Here is a 22284-nt window from a genome sequence, read left to right as displayed (position 1 = left end):
CAACAACCTTAATATGGGTTCTAAGGTGAGCACTTTGTACTTAATTCAGTAAATGTACTACTCGCAGTAATCCTACTCTACTGGAAATACCTGCATGCTGTAAAATTACTATAAGTCAGTAAACTATTATACTTGTATATCTGTAACGTGTTTATCAATAAAGTTCAGTTAGCCTTTCCCAATGAAGAAGGAATAGTCTCTCTATGTCTGAACGACGACACTACACATATAGAGTTCGGTCTGTTTGTTTTACTTATGTTGAGGACCCCGGTTCCCGAATCCACACAGAATGGTGGAATATGTTTGATCTGCAACCTCCAGAGGTGTGAGTTTTGTTTGATAATTATATCATCTAGTTGTTTTTCTCTTACGGACACTGTGATGTAAGACTGGATAAAATGCACACCCCCGATGGTGTCGCGAACATTCGACTGGTAGCTGAGAATGTCTTGTTCTTGCTGTGGTCGATCAGGATTGTATCGAGGTGTATGATATGAGAAGACTTTCATTCACCATTAGTTTCTTGTTCAGTGCTCACACCGGAGATGACGTAACTATGTCTCGTTTACAATCCCAACGAGTGTGACTTCTCTTTTGTATTCTCATCGAATCGACTCAATTCAGATCTTAAATTTCCTCATTCATGTTCTTTGTTTGGCTCCCCCTTTTGGTTTGTTCTTATTTTTTAGATGCGTTCATTGGCATTGCCTTGGCGAGTTGGGTGATCTGTAGCTGAGAAGTCTTGCATCTAGACTAGAGTCAACTGTCATTGCGTCGAGAGCAACAGGTACCACCGAAGCCTACCGGAGAGCTTTTCTCAGGTGGAAGGAGTTTGCCACTTCCAAGACGGAGATCTGTGCGTTTCCTACAAATTTAGAGCATGTGGCTTTATACTTACGGCATTTACTGGATACCACCCTTTCCCACTCAGCGGTTGACTCTGCTATATATGGAAGGCAGTGGGCACACCATTTGGCGGGTTTACCTTCCCCTACAGACATCTCGATTATCCACGCAGTTAGCAGAGCGGCTAAGAGAATAATCGGAACTCGAGTTCATAATATGAAAGGGCCAGTTTCTCTAGACGTGATAAGGAAGCTGTTTGAGAAATCCAACTTAGATAATTTAATTGAATCACTTAATGTATGTGTTTTATTCTGGTTTATCGGCTGGTTTCTTCCGAATTGAGGAGATTCTTCATCTTAAATGTGGAGACATAAGTTTTCACAGCGACCACATTACTATTAACGTTGACAAAAGTAAGACATATCAACTTAGGAAAGGGAGCCAAGTCGTAATTTCAAAGGGCTCTACCATTGTTACCTATCCGGTAAAAATTTTCAGGCGTTTTTAAGTGAGGTTGAAAAGTTCAGGATGCGTATACTTGAAGACTGACTGACTGGTCCTAAATAAACTTTTCACATTGAATGTATCGTTTGAGTGCAGTCAGAATATGCAATTTCTGACGTTTGAGCGACATGGGAACGAATTAGTCAGAAATAAATATTCTGATGGCACGTTAAATGTTTGTTTTTTACACCACAGTCTTATTAATGTTCGTGTATCCAGCCTCTACACGTGATAGCAAGATTTTGTTCTCTCCATCTGCTACACTGTTGTCATCATCACTCTGTTGTGCTTGTATTTTGAATATCACTCGACAAAATTCCTTCAGATGCCTTGAAAATTGAATGCTGTAAAACAGTTGATGATAGTATTGAGAAAATGTAAAAAATTACTGAATAGAGAGAAAACAATAACATTTATAACGAACCTACTATGTGTCACAAACAACCCGTCCCTCCTCTCCCTCTCCACTTACTCAATCAACGAGTGCTTTTCATTCATCTATTCTAGTTTTCTCGTCACCATATTCCCACCAATAGCGTAGCTCCATTATCTGCATAAACCGTGTTTATTCGATTAGACGCCGCGGCGTTTATTAAATTTTCGTGATTCGAGTGCGGCCTGTATTCGAGGGCGGCTTTTATTTAAAATCCAATTTATTTCTAGCAAACAATATTATGGCAACTGAACATCTGAATTTAAAAAAAAAAACATATTTTAGTGCTTGTCTAAAAAGTCATTTTTTATATCGTTCTCAACTTATTGCATTACGTATAAAGAGAAAAATAATCTCGTCTTGTGATAGGCATCATAACACTGTCCCCCACTCCTGATCCACTTTAACGCAAGCAATTATTATTCTTTAAAATGAGAAGTGATATGGTAACTAAAAAAACATCAGACGAAAAAACCAAAACCTTGTGACCTCATCAGTTTAAGCTAAAGATAACGGAAAGCGTACTCCGAAATCCGTCAGAAGGAGGTCATCTCGGGTAGATTTCCGATTACGAAATCCGAGCTCACCCGATGTTGTCTTCGTGATGAAGGCCCTATTTATCATATTAGACCCGCAAAACAGAATAGGAACGAACACGTGCTTCGTTTTCGCTCATGATTTCGTATTAGCCGTAAGATAGTTGCTTTTTTTTTCGTTGCTTACCTATATTACAGACTCCACAAAATTTTTGCGATGCCTCCTTTATACGGATGTCCGATCACAACTACAACGTAGTGACACCTCCACGAAATCTGTCAAAAGGGGGATGTTAAACTCCGGAAATGGAGAGGAAAGATAAATGTTAAGGTCGATTAACTCCCAGACAATTGGTCATTTCCAAAGATAACTGTGTGTTTTTTTAGCGAGCACGAGCCGAGCGTGGGTCGAACCACAAATGCGCGAGGCGTATAGGGACTTTGCTACATAGCAGTGGTTACGGGGAGTTGAGGTATTCAAATGTTTAGACTATATTACTAGTGTAGTACAGATGCAAAATATGTGACTCCCAAGCGCCAAAAAAAATAAATAAAAAGTGGAGCGTGAAGAATAATAATTGCTTGCATTAGAGAGGATCAGGAGTGGGGTACAGTTTCATGATTCCTATCATTTACACACAGTTATTTTTAGTTACCATATCGCTTCTCATTTTAACGAATAACAACCTATCCAGAATACTATCAGTCAAAGATGGCTAAAGACCTTCTAAGATTATATTTAAACCAGACTTTTAATTGTCTGTTCTAGATGTAAGATTGAGGAAAGTAATTGTTATCTCTGTCAAGACTAAGTCGGGGAATTTTAAAGAGCAGGCGTGTTTGTGAGTCGTCTAGTCGGTTTTTTCTTTTTTTCAACACTTTTCAGGCAAGCAGAAGTGAGCGTTAGGTGAGCGCTATGGACGAAAAAAAAAAGTCAATCCTACTCTATCGCGTGTTTTGAAGAACATTCTTCAGGGTGGCAATGTTTCTCTCAGAACGGAAATTTAACAATGCTCAGTGCATTGATCAGATTAGAAGGGAAATTTCCCTTGCTAAGGTGTGTTTGACCTGTAAACATCACGCGACATGAGAACAATGAACTCTTTCTTGCTTAAGCATTTAGCGCATTAAGGGTTTAAAATTTCCGTGTGGTATGAGTAACAAGTCATAACACCTCAACCAGTTTCTGGGTAAATTTCGAGTCGCGGTCTCGCAGTTCGTTCAGTAATCATTAAGATAATCAGTTTGTGCGTCTGCCATCAAGATATTTCTCGCTCTAACTTGAATTTCGAGGAAGGTGAGTCACAGTTTTTTCAACTAAACCTTTTGTTGTTCATTATGAGAAAATACGCATTTATTTGCGTCGAAAGACGAAAAATTGCGTGTTCAATCAGGTTCCCTAACAATTTTTTTATTTTAATTAGCATTCAATAGCAATTTTGGGCATTCCTATGCATCAATCGTCCAAAAAAGGGAAAAAATATACTTTCATTTGCGCTAACCTTCGAGTCCTTAACGCCATCTTAGATGCCAGTGGAGACAATACACAAACAGTGTAGTGCAGAAACCATTCATTAATATTTTTATCACACTGTTTGCAATTCAACAGCATTCCCGGACGACATTACTGTGAATAGGACAATCCCTAAAGCGCTTGTACGAACAACTGAGTGGTTTTGTATTCAATATCCAAGCAACGATTTTCAATTGAAAACCTGTTTTGACTGACTTTACAATGTCAGTAAATTTCGTTCAGTTCATTCGCTTCGTGAACGTCTTCTGGCCGCTGGCAAAATGTCACAAAGAAGCCAAATACCACTCGAACAAATCGTACTTTCAATGTGCAAAAAAGAGGCCAAAGAGGACTCGCTAGGCGCTAAGGGTGATTATTTATAACTTTAAAGGTAGCTATCAACCGCAAAATACAAGAAAAAGTTCGTGTCATAGGTACTTTAAAGGGTAACTGACGGCAACATTTCCCCCTTCTTTTGTCCCTATAAATTCCTCTTAGATTAAAGAGTCCTAAATGAGCAAATAAACGATATATTGTACAAAACCAAATTTTCTACTGATTTTTTTTGCCGCTTAATCAACGGCCATTTTGAAAACGTTCCGATCAAGGTCGCGTGAAATGATATGTCCTCGATGTCCAGCTGCTACCGAACAGAAAAAGAAAAGATTTTATTCCATATTGGTACCAGCCACCATTTAGAGACTGAAATACAAAGTGAAGAATAAAATACTCTTCTCTAAAAAGGTTGAATTATCGAAACGCGACGGATCGCGTATCTGAATTTAGAGCCACAGATAAATTTCATGCCATGCCAAACAGTGGTAAAAAAATTTATATTATTTTTTGCTCTTGACCATTATCGAGTCTGTTACTTAAAGAAATATTTTTTAGTCCAAGCCGAAAAGCATTTAACTGAAGATTTTGTCCGGTGTACATCACTGTGACCACAAGCCCATCGGTTCTGAGGTAAGCGTGACATAAACACAAAGTATTGTCACGAATTTCGGGAGGTTTTGATCTGGCTTCGTGAACGAAGCTCTTCTTCCACGCTGCGGAAATGTACAAGATGGATTCTTTCTTTATATTTTTTTAACAGCGACCAGCGAGCAGCACAAAGAAAGACATTTTGGTATTGTAACTTTTTGTCTACTTCTTCCGAAGTGTTTCGTCACTAGCTCAGACTTCTGCAGGGACGATTACAACTAACATTAAACAGCAAATGTAGCACATACGTGTCCCTAAGTATGACTTCCAAGGTCTTGTTATAAGCGCCATAAGCGAGCGTTGTTTCGCATTTGCGACCGGAAAACATGATGAAATAAATCTTGTGTGCAAGGTTACTCGTTTCAAAAAAGTACTATTGTCAGCTGAGTGAACAGTAAGTTACTCAAGCGCGCTTATCGTAAATTAACAAGCCAATAGGCAAATGTCGTGAGACCGCCTAGCATCCACAGTATAAAACGCAGTGTCTTGGTTAAAAAAATAAAAAATAAACGAACCGATTCAGTGGCACAATCGTGCAACGGAAATAACAAGCACGTAATGTTTCTCAAATTATGACCTGAACTTTAAAAGAAGAAACAAAAAAAAAACACACACATATATATATATATATATATATATATATATATATATATATATATATATATATATATTCACGCTCAATTTATCCAAAACTTTACCAGTCTTAGCCGCATTGAAATTTACAGTGTGAACGGAAAACAGCAGGATTTCTTCCTGCAGCTGTTCCTCTGTAACAGACTTTAAACTTTTATTTTTCACTGTAACTATTTCTTGACTTTCCTCCCTCTGCATTGTTTGTTAGTAGTTTCCACACTGACACCTTGTAATAAAAGAATCAGTACAGTACAAATTTTTATCACGATGTTGAATTAAGAAATAGAGAGCACAAGTTGTGTGATTAATTTCACCAAAATGAACAGTTATCAGCGCTGTCACTGTCACAAACGTTAGAGATAATTCAAAATTTAGGCTATTAACAAGGTACAAAGACCACAAAAAGGGCAGTATTCCGAAAAAGTTACTTTTCGCTGTCAGTTACCGTTTAAAGAGGATCAAGATTGGGGTTCAGTTATATTTAGTTACCATATCATTTCTCATCTTAAAGAATAATAACCAATCCAGAATGCTATCAGTCACAGATGGCCACAGACTGGCCTTTCCAGATTATATTTAAACCAAGCTTTCAATTGTCTTCTTTAGATCTGATGTAAGGTTAAGGCACAAGTAAGCGTTAGGTGAGCGCTATGGACGAAAAAGAAGTGGTTTCTGCTCTATCGCGTGAAAAACATCATTCAGAGTGGCCATGTTTATGGTGCAAAACGGAAATTGAACAATGCTGAGTGTATTGCCCAGATTAAAAGGGAAATTTCCCTTGCTAAGGCGTGTTTGACCTGTAAACATCACGCCACATTTCTCGAGAACCATGAACTCTCGAGAGTGGCGTTTAAATCGAGTAAATACGGCAAACACACACACAACCCACAATTTCTCCAGTCGCTCTGACGAAGGGCTAACGCTCGAAGCGTCAGCTTTGAAACTATTGATGGTGGTCAATTTACGTTATCAACTCAGTTAATAAGACTAAAAGACCATAAAAAAGTCAAATTGACCCTATAAGATGTCCCATTATTTGACAGTGCTCATTCAGAGTACATTTACAACAGACATAGGGTAAAATTTGGACTGGACTATTTTTTGGACCATTTTAAAGAGAGGAGCACACCATTAGTATTGAGGGAGGGGTGGGATGAAGTCTATCAGTGCTGAGGGAAGGGGGGAGACAGAGTGTTATTTCCCAGGGAGGGGCGAGAGACGGACTATTACTACGCAGGGAGGGGTGGGAGTTGGCTGTAATAGTAAACACTACTGGTTTAATTGGTTTTTCATATTTTACCCTATGCCTTTACAACGAGATAAGACATTTTGTTGAGAAGTGATCAGTCATATTATGCATTTGGCTAAAGTTTGGAATAAAAAAATCCTTAAAGTCTAAGCTGCACTGCTAAGGTGAAATACATACACAGACAGAAATCTTTATGTACCAGGCCTTATTATTACTCCTAGATCTACTGATGTAAAGAGGAAAAAAAGAAGTAGTAGTGTAACATTTATATGTACTAATAAATTTGGCTAAGACTTTGAAAATGTTCTTAAACAGATAGTTGTACATGTTGAGAGTTGCACTTAAGTTAATGAGACTCATTTTAGTCTTGTGATAGGCATCGTAAAACTGTGCCCCACTCCTGATCCACTTTAGCGCAAGCAATTATTATTCTTTAAAATGAGAAGTGATCTGGTAACTAAAAAAACTAGAAGAAAGAAATCCAAACCTTATGACTTCGTCAGTTTTAACTCAAATAACTGTGTGTTTTTGTAGCGAGCACGAGCCGAACGTGGTCCAACCAGAAACGCGCGAGGCGTGGAGGGACTTGGCTACACAGCAGTGGTTACGAGGAGTTGAGGTAATCAAATATTTAGACTATATTACTAATGTGGTACAGATGCAAAATATGTGACTCCCAAGCACCGAAAAAAAAAAGTGGAGCGTGAAGAATAATAATTGCTTGCATTAAAGAGGATCAAGAATGGGGTACAGTTTCACGGTGCCTATCATATATCACTTGTCATTTTAACGAATAATAACCAATCCATGATATTATCAGTCGCAGATGGCTACAGACCTTTTCATATTATATTTAAACCAGGCTTTTAATTGTCAGCTCTATATGAGGGAATTAATTGTTATTTCTGTCAAGACTAAGTCTGGGAATTTTCAGGAGCATGCGTGTTTGTGAGATGTCCAGTCTGTTTTTCTTTATGTTTTGTTTTGTTTTGTTTTTTGAATTGAACAATACTTAGTGTATCGACCAGATTAAAAGGGAAATTTCCCATGCTAAGGTGTGTTTGACCTGTAAATATCACGTCACAGTAAAACAATTAACTCTTCATTGCATAGGCGTTTAGCATATTTAAGGTTTAAAATTTCCATGTGGTATGAATAACAAGTCATAACACGTCAAACAGTCTCCGGAGAAATTTCGCGGTTCGTCCACTAATCAAGAAGATAATCAGTTTGTGCATCTGCCATCATGATGTTTCTCGCTCTTACTTGAATTTCGAGGTAGGCAAAGAACAGTTTTTATCAACTACACCTTTTGTTGTTCATTTTGAGAAAATATGCATTCATTTGCGCGAAAAGGCGAACTATTGCGTGTAGTTACATTCATCAGCGACAAAAAACGATCTAGAACGATTTCTGTATTTTAATCAGTATTCAATTGCAATTTTGGACATTCTTAGGCGTCAAATGTCCTACAAAAGAGAAAAATACATTTTCACTTCCGCTAACCTTCAAGTTATAAACGCCATCTTGAATGCCAATGGAGACAATATACAAACATGATGATGCAGGAACCATTCATTAATATTTTTACCACACTGTTTGCAATTCAACAGCATTCCCGGACGAAATTACTGTGAATAGGACAATCACTAAAGCGCTTATACGAATAACTGAGTGGTTTTGTATTCAATATGCAAGTATTGATTTTCAATTGAAAACCTGTTTTGCCTGACTTTACAATGTCAGTAAATCTTTTCGCAGAATTTCTCACTACGTTAGAAGGAAACTCTGCACACGCTGGTTCTACAGACTTGGACTGTATACTTTCGGTTAACTTGACTTTATTCTTTACAATCCAACATTACACGTTCTGTCTTTCGACCTAACTCAATCCCATCTTTTTTGAGTTACAAAAGTGCTATGTTTTATTAGCTACGGATACACACACCCAGATACGTAAGTCCAGAGTGGTAAGATAATTTAAGCTAACTTGACAAAGTTCCAGTTTTGTTTTAGACATTCTTCAATGATTCGTGGCCACTAATTTCCTGTTACATCGGCTTGCTCGACAATCATAGTGTTAACCTCCGCATGCCGTTTTACTAGCGACTATTTGATTAAATACATCATTGTTTAATTTGTGAAGGCTCGATCACACGATGCCGGTTAATACTTCCTTTGACATTCCACAAATTGATGTTAGCGACAAGAAATAGTAGCTTACTTAATCCACCACTAAATATATCGAAACAGAAAACTTTCTTATGAGCACGTGCAAACTTTTCACGACACTCAGTTAATAAGACTAAAAGACCATATAAAAGTCAAATTGACCATATAAATAATGAAAAGTTAATCATATAAAAAGTCGAATTGACAATATAAGATGTCGCATTATTTGACGGTGCTCATTCAGATAATATACCTGTGGGCAGAGTACATTTACAACAGGATAAGACATTTTGTTGAGAAGTGATCAGTCATATTATGCAGTTGGTTAAAGTTTGGAATAAAAAGTTTCTTAAAGTCTAGGCTGCACTGCTAAGGTGAAATATTTATACAGACAGCAATCTTTATGTACCAGACCTTATTATTACCCCTAAATCCACTGGGGTAAAAAGAAAAAAAATAAGTCGTAGTGTAACATTTATAAGTAAAAATAAATTTGGCAAAGACTATGAAAATAGTCTTAAACAGATAGTTGTGTTGAGTACAGGTTCACTGTTTTTATTGAGTTTCTTGAGAGTTGCACTTAAGTTAATGAGATTCATTTTAGTCTTGTAATAGGCATCATGAAACTTCCCCCACTCTTTATCCACTTTAGCGCAATAAATTATTATTCTTTAAAATGAGAAGTGATCTGCTAACTAAAAAATACTAGAAGAAAAAAATCCAAACCTTGTGACCTCATCAGTTTTAACTAAAAATAACTGTGTTTTTCTAGCGAGCACGAGTCGAGCGTGGGTCGAACCAGAAACGTGCGAAGCGTGGAAGGACTTAGCTACATAGCAGTGCTTACAAGGAGTTGAGGTAATCAAATGTTACTTATTACTAATGTTGTACAGACGCAAAATATGTGACTCCCAAGCACCAAAAAAAAAAAATAATAAAAGTGGAGCGTGAAGAATTAATAATTGCTTGTATTAAAAAGGATCAAGAGTGGGGTACAGTTTCATGATTCCTATCATTTACTCACAGTTATTTTTAGTTACCATGTCACTTCTCATTTTAACGAATTATAACCAAACCAGAATGCTATCAGTCACACATGGCCACTGTCCTTTTCATAATATATTTAAACCAGGCTTTTAATTGTCTGCTCTAGATGTAAGACTGAGGAAAGTAATTGTTATTTTGTCAAGACTAAGTCAGGGAATTTTAAAGAGCAGGCGTGTTTGTGAGTTGTCTAGTCTGATTTTTTTAAACATCTTTCAAGCAAGCAGAAGTAAGCGTTAGGTGAGCGCTAAGGACAGAAAAAAGTCGTTTCTACTCTGTAGCGTGTTTTGAAGAGCATTCTTCAGGGAAGCAATGTTTATTTCAGAACGGAAATTTAACAATAGTCAGTGTTTGTGTATTGTGCAGATTATAAGGGAAATTTCCCTTGTTAAGGTGTGTTTGACCTGTAAACATCACGCCACATGAGAACAATGAACTCTTCATTGCATAAGTATTTCAAATTTCCGTGTGGTGTGAATAACAAGTCTGAACATCTCAACCAGTCTCTAGATAAATTTCGAGTCGCAGTCTCGCAGTTCATTCAATAATTATTAAGATAATCAGTTTGTGCGTCTGTCATCAAGATATTTCTCGCTCTAACTTGAATTTCAAGGTAGGTGAGTAACAGTTTTTCCAACTAAACCTTTTGTTGTTCATTATGAGAAAATACGCATTCATTTGCGTGGAAAGACGAACAATTGCGTGACGTTATATTCCAGCTACAAAAAACGATCATTTGTGCGTAAATCAGGTTCCATAACGATTTTTCTATTTTAATCAACATTCAATAGCAGTTTTGGGCATTCTTATACATCAATCATCATTCAAAAGGGAAAATATACTTTCATTTGAGGTTACCTTCGAGTCATTGACGCCATATTGAATGCCAGTGGAGAAAATACACAAACATTACAGTGCAGAAACCATTCATTAATATTTTTATCACACTGTTTGCAATTCAACAGCATTCCTGGACGACATTACTGCGAACAGGACAATCACTAAAGCGCTTGTACGAACAACTGAGTGGTTTTGTATTCAATATGCAAGTATTGATTTTCAATTGAAAATCTGTTTTGCCTGACTTTACAATGTCAGTAAATTTCGTTCAGTTCATTCGCCTCGTGAACGTCTTCTAGCCGCTAACAAAATGCCACAAAGAAGCCAAATACCACTCGAACAAAAGCGTACTTTCAATGCGCAAAAAAGTGGCCAAAGAAGACTCGGTAGGCGCTGAGGTTGATCATTCCTAACTTTAAATGCAGCTATCAACCGGAAAATACAAGAAAAGGTTCGTGTCATAGGTACTTTCAAGGGTAACTGACGGCAAAATTTCCCCCTTTTTTTGTCCCTATAAATTCCTCTTTGGTTAAAGAATCCTAAATGAGCAAATAAACGATATATTGGAAAAACCAAATTTTCTACTGATTTTTTTTGCCGCTTAATCAACGGCCATTTTGAAAACGTTCCGATCAAGGTCGCGTGAAATGATACGCCCTCGATGTCCAGCTGCTACCGAACAGAAAAAGAAAAGATTTTATTCCATATTGGTACCAGCCACCATTTAGAGACTTAAATACAAAGTGAAGAATACAATACACTTCTCTAAAAAGGTTGAATTATCGAAACGCGACGGATCGCGTATCTGTATTCAGAGCCACAGATAAATTGCATGTCATGCCAAACAGCGGTAAAAAAAAATTATATTATTTTTTCCTCTTGACCATTGTCGAGTCTGTTACTTAAAGAAATATTTTTTAGTCCAAGCCGAAAAGCATTTAACTGAAGATTTTGTCCGGTGTACATCACTGTGACCACAGGCCCATCGGTTCTGAGGTGAGCGTGACATAAACACAAAGTATTGTCACGAATTTCGGGAGGTTTTGATCTGGCTTCGTGAACGAAGCTCTTCTTCCACGCTGCGGAAATGTACACGATGGATTCTTTCTTTATATTTTTTTAACAGCGACCAGCGAGCAGCACAAAGAAAGACTTTTTGGTCTTGTAACTTTTTGTCTACTTCTTCCTACGCGTTTCGTCTCTAGCTGAGACTTCTGCAGGGACGATTACAACATACATTAAACAGCATATGTAGCACATACGTGTCCCTAAGTATGACTTCCAAGGTCTTGTTATAAGCGCCATAAGCGAGCGTTGTTTCGCATTTGCGACCGGAAAACATGATGAAATAAATCTTGTCTGCAAGGTTACTCGTTTCAAATAAGAACTAGAGTCAGCCGAGTGAACAGTAAGTTACTCAAGCGCGCTTACCGTAAATTAACAAGCCGACAGGCAAATGTCGTGAGACTGCCTAGCACCCACAGTATAAAACGCAGTGTCTTGGTTAAAAAAAAAAAAAAAAAAACCAACCGATTTAGTGGCACAATCGTGCAACGGAAATAACAAGCACGTAATGTTTCTCAAATTACGACCTGAACTTTAAAAGAGAAAAAAAATACATATATATATATATACATTCACGCAAAATTTATCCAAAACTTTACCACTCATAGCCGCATTGACATTTACAGTGTGAACGGAAAACACCAGGCCTGCAGCTGTTCCTCGGTAAAAGCCTTTAAACTTTTATTTTCCACTGCAACTATTTCTTGACTTTCCTCCCTCTGCATTGATTGCTAGTAGTTTTTACACTGACACCTTGTAATAAAAGAATCAGTACAGTACAAATTTTTATCACGATATTGAATTAAGAAGGAATAGAGAACACAAGTTGTGTGATTGATTTCACCAAAATGAACAGTTATCAGCGCTGTCACTGTCACAAACGTTAGAGATAATTCAAAATTTAGGCTATTAACAAGGTACAAAGACCACAAAAAGGGCAGTATTCCGAAAAAGTTACTTTTCGCTGTCAGTTACCGTTTAAAGAGGATCAAGATTGGGGTACAGTTATATTTAGTTACCATATCATTTCTCATCTTAAAGAATAAAAACCAATCCAGAATGCTATCAGTCACACATGGCCACAGACCAGCCTTTTCAGATTGTATTTAAACCAAGCTTTCAATTGTCTGCTCTATATTTGATGTAAGATTAAGGAAAGTAATTGTTATTTTTGTCAAGACTAAGTCTGGGAATTTTGTAGAACATGCAGGCGTGTTTTTTGAGTCGTCTGGTCTGTTTTGTGTGTGTGTGTGTGTGTGTGTGTGCATCTTTGGGGTAACTGCCACTGATTTATGGAGTGTTTATTGCATCATACATATTATTTTGAGCGGTTTTTCGACTTTCGCGTTTCTTTAATTTTTCGTCATGCGAATGCGAAACTGGCACCTGAACACTGGACTATAATTGTCATTGAAAATATCGCCAATTCCTGTTTTCGATCCTCCACTGTTAAGTCATGCGTGTGCCTGTTAAGTCGACTTGTGCCAGTTCTAAATGATACTCACAGGTTAGCATGAATCATCTTTCAGTTGCCTCACGTTTCCCTTTTTGTGTGTGACGAAAAAAGCGAAGAAAAAGAATGATGTCTTTATAAACGGTTTCACAACACGGGGTTTAATCCAGCTGTCAGTGAAACTCTCCTTACATATCCAAGCTCCAGACAATAAAATTTCCCCGATCAGAATCGGTCACATTTACTGATTTCTACGTTTTGCCGACGGTAAATATCGGCAAGCAACAGTAGCTACTATAGTTCTACTTAGCAGTTTTCGTGGGTTTTTACGGAAGAAGTGATTGGCAGCGGCCCAAGCAAATTGAAAAACAAACCTAAGGGAATCGCGAGGAATACCTGGTCGCGATTTCCGGTGTCGATGATTAACTCCTTGTTTGCGAAACAGATGAGTATTAACTTTATTTTATTTATTTCAGAATGATAATATACATGATTGAAACACAATATAAATAATAGCTATATACACACATTTCGATCCAATAAATCTATGAAATAGGGCAATAAATATTTTTATTTCATTATTAATTCTTTTTTTTTTACTATTCGCTACTATTCGTCCCTATTCGTCACTATTCGTCAGCATTCGCCACTATTCGCCACTATTCGTCACTATTCGTCAATATTCGTCAGTATTCGTCACTATTCGTCACCATTCGTCACTATTCGCGACTATTTGCACTATTCGGTCACTATTCGTCACTATTCGCGACTATTTGCACTATTCGGTCACTATTCGTCACTATTCGCGTCTATTTGCACTATTCGGTCACTATTCGTCACTATTCGCGTCTATTTGCACTATTCGGGTTACATTGCAAGTACAGCAGTGTTTTTGCTGAGTTAAGGATTAAGGAACGGAAATTCCGTGATCTCGTCCGATAAGATCAATGGCAAAAGGAAGATACATAAAGTTTGTAATTACATAAAGTGTACACAAAGGGAAATGTGAAGCAACTGATGGTGCACATGTCGACTCAAAAGGCACACGCATAACTCAACAGTGGAGGATTGTAAAGGCGATATTTTCAATAAAAATTAAAGTCCAGTGTTAAAGTGGCAAAAAAATGAAGACACGCCGCGGCCCAGCGCAAAAATTTTGACATACAAAAAGTCTGTCGAAAAACCGATTAAAATAATTTGTACGATCGAATAAAAGCTCCATTAACCAGAAGAGTTTACTATTACAACCACCTCCCACCCCTCCCCGCGTAGTAATAGTCCCTTTCTCACCCCTCCCTGAGTAACAATACTGCCTCCCACCCCTACCTCACTACTGATATAATGCATCCCACCCCTCCCTGAGTGCCGATGCTGTGCTTCCTCCCCCCCCCGACAAAATGGTCCAAAAAAAATGGTTCAATAAATGGTCCAAAAAATTAGTCCAAAAAATCGTCCAATCCATATTTTACCCTAAAAAAAAAAGTCGTTCCTACTCTATCAGGTGTTTCTTTCATAGCACTCGCCGAACGCTTATTTCTGCTTGCTTGAAAGATGCCAAAAATGAAACAAAACAAAACAGACTAGACGACTCAAAAAACACGTCTGTTTTAGATGTAGGATTGAAGAAAGTAATTGTTATTTATGTCTAAAACTAAGTCAGGGAATTTTGAAGAGCATTGTTCAGGGTGGCCATGTTTATTTCGAAACGGAAATTGAACAATACTAACTGTATTATCCAGATTAAAAGGGAAATTTCCCTTGCCAAGAGGTGTTTGACCTGTAAACGTCATTCAACATTTCTGGAGAACAATGAACTCAACATTGCTTGGCCTTTTTGCAAATTAAGGGTTAAAAATTTCCGTGTGGTATGAATAGCAAATCATAACACCTCAACTAGACTCCGACTAAATTTTGAGTTACAGTCTTGCAGTTCGTCCAATAATCATTAAGATAATCGGTTTGTACGTCTACCACCATAATATTTCTCGCTCTAACTTGAATTTGAAGGTACGTAAGTAACAGTTTTTTCAACTATGAATGGAATGAAACAACAACAGAAAACATCTATTGAGGTCTATGAAACTCCAAACTTTGTTAGACTTTGCACAACACCCGATTTCTGATCACTGCTGTCAGTAACTAGATTTGGCGTTTGGTACTTGACGTTTAGCAGTCATCATCTAACGTACAGAGAATGAAAAAGTTTTAAGCCGCTTTTACGATAAATAAAAATGCAATCTTTTGTACCCTTCAATTTCCTGTTATCATCAAATGCGCAATAATTTGTTTCTTCATGCTTCTTGTTCATGTCACGCAAGTTCGTAATCCCATTCATTAAAGATATATTGTAGAAAGTTACAACAGAAAATATTAAGTCTTTGGCGACTTGAAAGAGTTGTGAAATTTCTTAAGCATGTAAATCAAAATACCATGAAAGTATCATATCAGACGTGAAATTAATTCAAAATGTTTGCTGCCAAATAAAATTCTGCGTATCAATAAAATGGAGTTGAGGTTTACAAAAACAATGTTTTGACGCTATACCAAGCTTATTGCAGTCAAATTTGTGAAGGACTTTAAGTTCTAAGATGCTCATTTATCATATGGCCTCACAGTCTTAGATTTTTCGGTTTCTGCATTTTAATGAGAGACAATATTTAAAACCTCGAGAGGAAAATATTTTGGTTTTAATTACAAAGTGCTAGGATTTGCCTTCCAAAAGGAAAGCAGATTCAAAGCGTACATCTTTAATCTAATATATGTAACGCAGAGATGAAGTTTTTTACTTTGTCTCAAGTTAATTTAGTTGTGTAGCCACTCTCCGTATCCATGCCGTCATGTACAATTGATAGAGCCTGTTCGCATGTGCAATAAAGTATTTATTTAAACGAGAATAACATGACCAAAGAACTTTTTTCCTTTTCCTCTCACATACATCAACCAACAGTTTTCCCAGGATTTTGGTCGAGGATAGCTATCTCCAGAGCTCACGCCGAGTATGACTCTACAGCCTTTTACGGACGAGCAGCTGAATTATTTCAAGTTTGCCTCTATTGTACTAAATGAGTTCGCCATTGCTTTGCGTCAGACGTTCAAATCCATGTGGGACAATAGTTTTGGACATCTTCCCGGATATCAACTGTGGGATAACTCCACGGTAGTAAGAAATTTGCTTCTCGCTGAAGAAGGTGGAAAAAGCAAAGTTCCTACACACATCTCCTATGAAGAATGGGATTGTACCGCTCTGTTCCAGGCCACCATCTATGCAAGGTCCTTTGCTACGCTAGATAGCAAAGGTCATTACAAGACACTTAGTGAAATGTACGTTAGGCACCATAAAGTACCTCCCGGAAAGTTCCATCCATCTGTTGTGAGTCCAAGTGGAAATACAGCCGAAACCTTCGCTCTTGCGATTGATCAGCTTCGACTTTTACGAAACTCCCTTTGTCACGCAGACAGGTCAGAGATTGACAAACCAACCTTTGACCAATACGTGCAGCTTGCTAAAGAAGCATTCAAAGCTCTTGCAATCATAACAGATCCCATTGATGCCATCGGTGGACTGACAGAGTCTGACTTTCCCATCAAAGAAGTTCGCAAATTGGAAGAAAGTCATAGACAGGAGACCAGATCATACATCGAGTGTCTGGAAGAAATAAGATCAGGTGTCGAGTGTCTCGAAGAAGTGAAATCAGGTGTCGACAAATTAATAGCACAGGGGAATGCGATAAAAGAAAAAGTTGATGACCTCGCTTTGTTGAAGGGAGAAATAGATGATTTGAAACTTAACATGGATGAAGATCAAACAGGTATAAAGTGATTAAAAGCTTTACAGAATTTTTTGATTAACAACAATTTAAGATGTAATATGGCAGTCTTATAACCATTCGTTTGGCGGGGAGAAACAAAAGAAACAACAGCGTTTTTACTCTGTATTTTAGTGGTAATACTTAAAGAGGGTTACTTCCAGGTTTCGCAAAAATTCTTTGTACATTTCTTGAAAATCCTCTCTTCTTCCCTAGGATGACATTATTCTATAATAAGAGTACCACCTTGAAAAATTTCCTATCTTTTATTTTAAAACAATTTGTTCAAGAAGTAAGCCGCAGCCACTATATTTACCGGCATCGTGACTCTTGTGGGATGTTGTTAAGATTACAACCTCACGGAAAGAGCAAGAAGCTCATGATTAAAGCTGTGCCCTAAAACATGATTTCCACATCTTTAATGGTACAGTAAAATGTGCTATTTATTATCATCGTTATTTTTCTCTTCAAACTACCGACACGAGCTCTTTCATAATTGCATCAGTTTGCTTCTTTTAAGATTCAAGGCCATTCCTTCTACCATCAAATCTTCCTTCAAAGGTTCCACACTTCACTGGCCGTCAGAGAGAATGTGAAGACATCAGCAGTCACTTAACTTCCAAAAGTTCCCGGATCGTGTCCATATGGGGCTCGCCTGGTTTTGGTAAGACTTCTGTGGCAATTGAAGTCGGACATCGACTTCAAACTGGTGGACTTCTCGTATACTTCTTCTCCATGAGAGGGCTTCTTTCAAAGGCCGATCTGACCACGCAGCTTCTGAGCTTCTTTAGAAGACACTCCACAAGAGATCACATTCCCCAGCAGATGTCCATAGAAGAAGAACTTTTTCTCTTTCTAAGAGACATTTCAGGTGAATTTGTGATGATTCTTGACAATGCCGATGAATTACTCGAAAGTGGAGCACCGAATGTGAAGGAGGATTTCATAAACCTTCTGGAAGTCATTCTTAGTCAATTCAAGAATTTAACATTTCTTCTTGCCACAAGGGAATCTCTTGAGTTTATGAATGTGCATTTTGAAGGCCATCAAGCAGTAAGAATAGGGCCATTACATGAGTCCTTCTCCCAAACCTTAGTCGGCGGATTACTTCCTAAAGCGACCGCGTCTGACTGCTCGAAAATTGCGAAAATCTGCGGGTTCGTACCTTTGGCCATGAAACTGTTTTGTTCCTCCATTACTGAAGATAATGCTCAGCCGAGTCAATTTTTAGATAGCCTCAAGGAATCTATAGAAAGTAACATTTTCGAGCTGTTGGACAATCCAGATTATCCAAGCTATCTGCGATTGAAGCTCCTATTTACATCTTCTTATCAGAGACTCTCTTTATCCGAGAAAGAAGCGCTGGTATCACTTAGTGTTCTTTCTTGAGATTTTCACCACTTGGTCGCTGCAGCCGTCATGGGTGTAAAAACAACTCTGGAGGCCAAGAAAATCTTGCATAGGCTTCGGAGAAAATCTTTCCTCGACTCTAGCTCCAAACCTGAATCATTTTCGATGCATAAGTTGGTTCTGTCGTTTGCAAGGGAAAGGGGTCAAGATGAAATGAAAGAAACCATGCTGAACTCCAAAGCACGTTTGTCTGCATTTTACGTCTCTCTTTTCGAGAAGCTAAATCAACAGTTTTGGACAGGACAATCCATGCAAGCGTTTATTGATTTCTATGAAGAGAAGCAGAATATTATTCAGAGTCTTATGGAGAGCTGTTCCGATCCTAAGACATGTGACGTTGCATTTGGTGTCCTAACAAAGGCAGAAATCTTTCTAGATTCCCTTTTCTGGTGTGAGGGAAAAGTCTTTAAAAACATTTACGAGCACGCAGCTGAAGTAGCCCAGAGGTTTGGAAAGAGCGTGTTTTACAGTCAGTTACTTGTGTCCTTGGCATTCGGTGAAGTGACTTGGGGGATACATGGAAGATCGATGACGCTGCTCTCTAAAGCCGACAGCCTTTCTTTGTCGGTAGACGATAAAAGAAGACTCCTGTGTTATAGAGGCTTTTGTCAACTGGTTTCAGGGAAAATAGACGAAGGAGCTGAGAATTTACAAGAAGCTCTTTACCTGATGAGTGACAGCCCCGAACAGCGAATTCTCAGAGTGATTACGTTGCAAATTCTTGTTACTTACTTTCTTTTCAAGGAAAAAAAAGCAACTTCACTAGAGCTTTACACCACAGCTTTACATGAATGCAGAGCATTAGGAGACACAAGTCTCCTTGTTATTCCTCCAGTGAATAACAAAGAATCGAGAATGATTGAGGCAGATATGTCGGAGACAGATGTTACAACCACTCAACCACTTAGATTACAAATGATATGCGTTGTTAGCACAGCAACAGAAATGTTCTCTGATTATGAAACAAAGCAAGCAATGAGCAAATCTGTGCTAAGGATGTCAAATCAATCAGAAAAATGGATCCTTCCACATTCCATTGGTTCATGGACCTTCCAGTGCAACATCAATTCGACACTTTGCAGTGTGTTGAATAATCCCAAGGAAGCATCCGAGTTGTGCGACACATGGATCAATTATCATAAAATGACCTTAAAACAAAGTGGAAAAGTTGTCACAGGAGATGAAGCTAAACCCAACGAAGATCTTGATTTAAATTTGTATCAAGAAAGACTATTTAGAAACTATATGGACAAAGGCCACGCAATTCATAAGATGCAAAACTATTGTGGAGCCATTCAGTCCTTTCAAAGTGCCCTTGAAATCGCTAGAGGACTATTCGGGGAAGAACACCCAGACACCGCTGAGTGTTACTTTTATCTCGGACAAGCACAAGATGCCTTAGACGACATCTCGTCAGCACTTCAGTCCTTTCAGCGTGCTCTCGACATAAGAGTTAAACTCTTTGGAGAAAAACACCCAGACACAGCTCAGAGCTACTTTTCTCTTGGAAAAACCCAATATGCCTTAGGCGACCTCTCGTCCGCAGTTCATTCCTTTCAGTGTGCTCTTGAAATTAAGATTAAACTCTTCGGGGAAGAACACCCAAACACGACTGAGTGTTACTTTTTTCTCAAAGAAACACAACGTCTCGTCAGCAGTTCAGTTTCATCAACGTGTTTTGACTAAAGGGTTAAACTCTTCGGAAAAGAACACCCAGACACGGCTCAGGGCTAATATACTCTTGTGGTAGCACAATTTTTCTAAGTTTCTTTGGAAACTTACTCCCTTTAATGATAAAAACCCAGCTGAAGGACTCCTTCCCTTTTAACCTATGTACGAGAGTAAACCCCGGTTCCTCTAGGAAGAAACGTGACTTGGTTTCCCCGTTTCTTTAGAAACTTACTCCCTTTAAAGCTAAAAACCCAGCTGAAGGACTCCTTCCCTTTTAAGCTATGTATGAGAGTAAACCTCGGTCCCTCTGGGAAGAAAAATGACTTGGATTTGCAGATAATTGAAAGATTTTGTGAAAACTTGAAGGAACCATTTAGTCCTGTTTTTTTCTTTTTTAACTAAAATAAAAGGTTTTTAACTTCACCTCGATGTTTCTTTTCAGAAACTTCACTAAAAAACACTTCATGTCTTAATCTGAGTTAACTCGAGATAAAAATGTAATTTCTGACGTTTAAGTGACATGGGAACGAATCAGTTGAAGAGGTTCGCGTGGTATCATAAAAGTTTCAGATTGCTCATGCGTTTCGCGGGAAAATTAACTCATTCTAGGTCGGTCAGTCTTGTTTGACCACTTTCTTTTCTGTATTTGTTGTAATTTTGGTATTCCAACTCTCTGTAAAATGTCATTACAATCATCGATTTTTCTTTGTGATTAGTTGTACAATTAGGTTAGTTTACCCTTTCCTCAGGATATTGTGCTGCTGCGTTAGATGAGGAATACGTTTCCACACATTTTTTGGCCACAGCTAAAGAGTGATTTTTTAGTGTTTTTTTCGTACGTGGCACAGGTTATTTTTGTAGAACTCCTAGTTTCAGGGTGCACATGTTAAAACTGTGTCAGGATGCGTATACAAGAAGGCTGACTGGCTCATCCTAAATAAAATTTTCACATTGAATTTATCATGTGGGTGGTGTCAGAATGACAACTTTACATTAACTCTAGAATATGAAAAAATAAATAAGTCCCTACCTCTCAGATCCTCTCTCAACCCGTAAAAATTTTTCTCATTTAAAATTTTATAAAATGCACCTTAGGTTGAGGACATAAAAGATGTGAGAATACTTTTTCTTTACAAGCTGCATCAACTGCGTGCCAACGAAGATTTCGACAAGGACTGACAAAGACGGTTTCTCGCCTGCGGTGTTCAGGTCAAGATTAGAACAAAGTACTCCTGTTACTGAATGATTAGTTAATTGCCTTCGTGTTTTGTTTTCTACGACGAAATCTATGGTAATAATGGGTAGCTGTGTTCGTTTCTGTTTACATAACATGTCATATCTTATTTCTTTGGTTAATGCTCCAGAGTTTCGTTGCTGTAGAGTAATTTCCTTGGCAAACCAAAAGCTAACTTTTGACGAAATAATTATCTGTACCACGAGGCACGATGATTTTTCGCCTAAAAGTGATCGGGCAGTTTCACTGCAAACTGCTCCTTTCCTCAGAGATTGTAAAGGCAGAGGCCGTCGTCGTCGAACCGGTCAAACGAAAAACGAGTGAGTTTATAGTCATCTGATTCAAGTTAATCTCAAATAGGGATTTTAATACAGAAAAACCTTCTTTAGTTTAAGTGCGGCATTGCCATGCGACCCATTTCGCACAACACTTGGATTCGCTACCATGCATCTAATTCAATAATATTTGCGTTTCTTTAATTATCTCGTTGCAGTGCTGTTATCACAATAATATTGCTGCTGTTGCTACTTTTAGTTACTTGAGGGCAGGGGGGAATTGATGGCTCGTGGGATGGATTTTTGGAAACCTAAGTTAGGAGAATACACGGACCCTTCGAGCTTGTGTTTATGCCAGTATCCACCAGAGGTTCACGCCACAGGATATCGGTCAGCTCAGGAAACGGCTTGAACTTTATCACAAATGATGCATTTCTGTTGTTAAAATACGACATAAACTACAATTGGTAGGATTTTCATACGATAAGAGAAAAAAGCGCAAATTTAGTCGTGTGGAAAGACAGAGAGTATGAGTACATCTCAAGCGCGTGAAATAAGGAGCTCACTATTCTTCGCTTGCGAAATGTCAGCCGAAAAGAATGTTGAACAATCCTAA

At 38.1% G+C, this 22284-nt stretch overlaps 1 protein-coding gene and 1 pseudogene across 1 annotated transcript in view; both read left to right on the top strand.

Annotated features, from left to right (window-relative positions):
* Nucleotides 1-3479: 3479 nt before the first annotated feature.
* Nucleotides 3480-22284, top strand: part of LOC131783209 (uncharacterized) — a 227665-nt gene continuing 208860 nt past the window's right edge. Inside the window, exons 1-3 of the mRNA XM_066159403.1 lie at nucleotides 3480-3616; nucleotides 7233-7317; nucleotides 9643-9728. The gene's annotated coding sequence lies outside the window, so the exon portion shown is untranslated. The remainder of the gene's footprint in view (nucleotides 3617-7232; nucleotides 7318-9642; nucleotides 9729-22284) is intronic.
* On the top strand, nucleotides 16262-21092 carry LOC131787457 (uncharacterized; annotated as a pseudogene).

This window comes from Pocillopora verrucosa, chromosome 12 (assembly GCF_036669915.1).
Source record: "Pocillopora verrucosa isolate sample1 chromosome 12, ASM3666991v2, whole genome shotgun sequence".
NCBI classification, from domain to species: Eukaryota; Metazoa; Cnidaria; class Anthozoa; order Scleractinia; family Pocilloporidae; genus Pocillopora; species Pocillopora verrucosa.
Note: the sequence above shows the minus strand (reverse complement) of the source record. Positions and strands in the feature narration are given on the sequence as shown.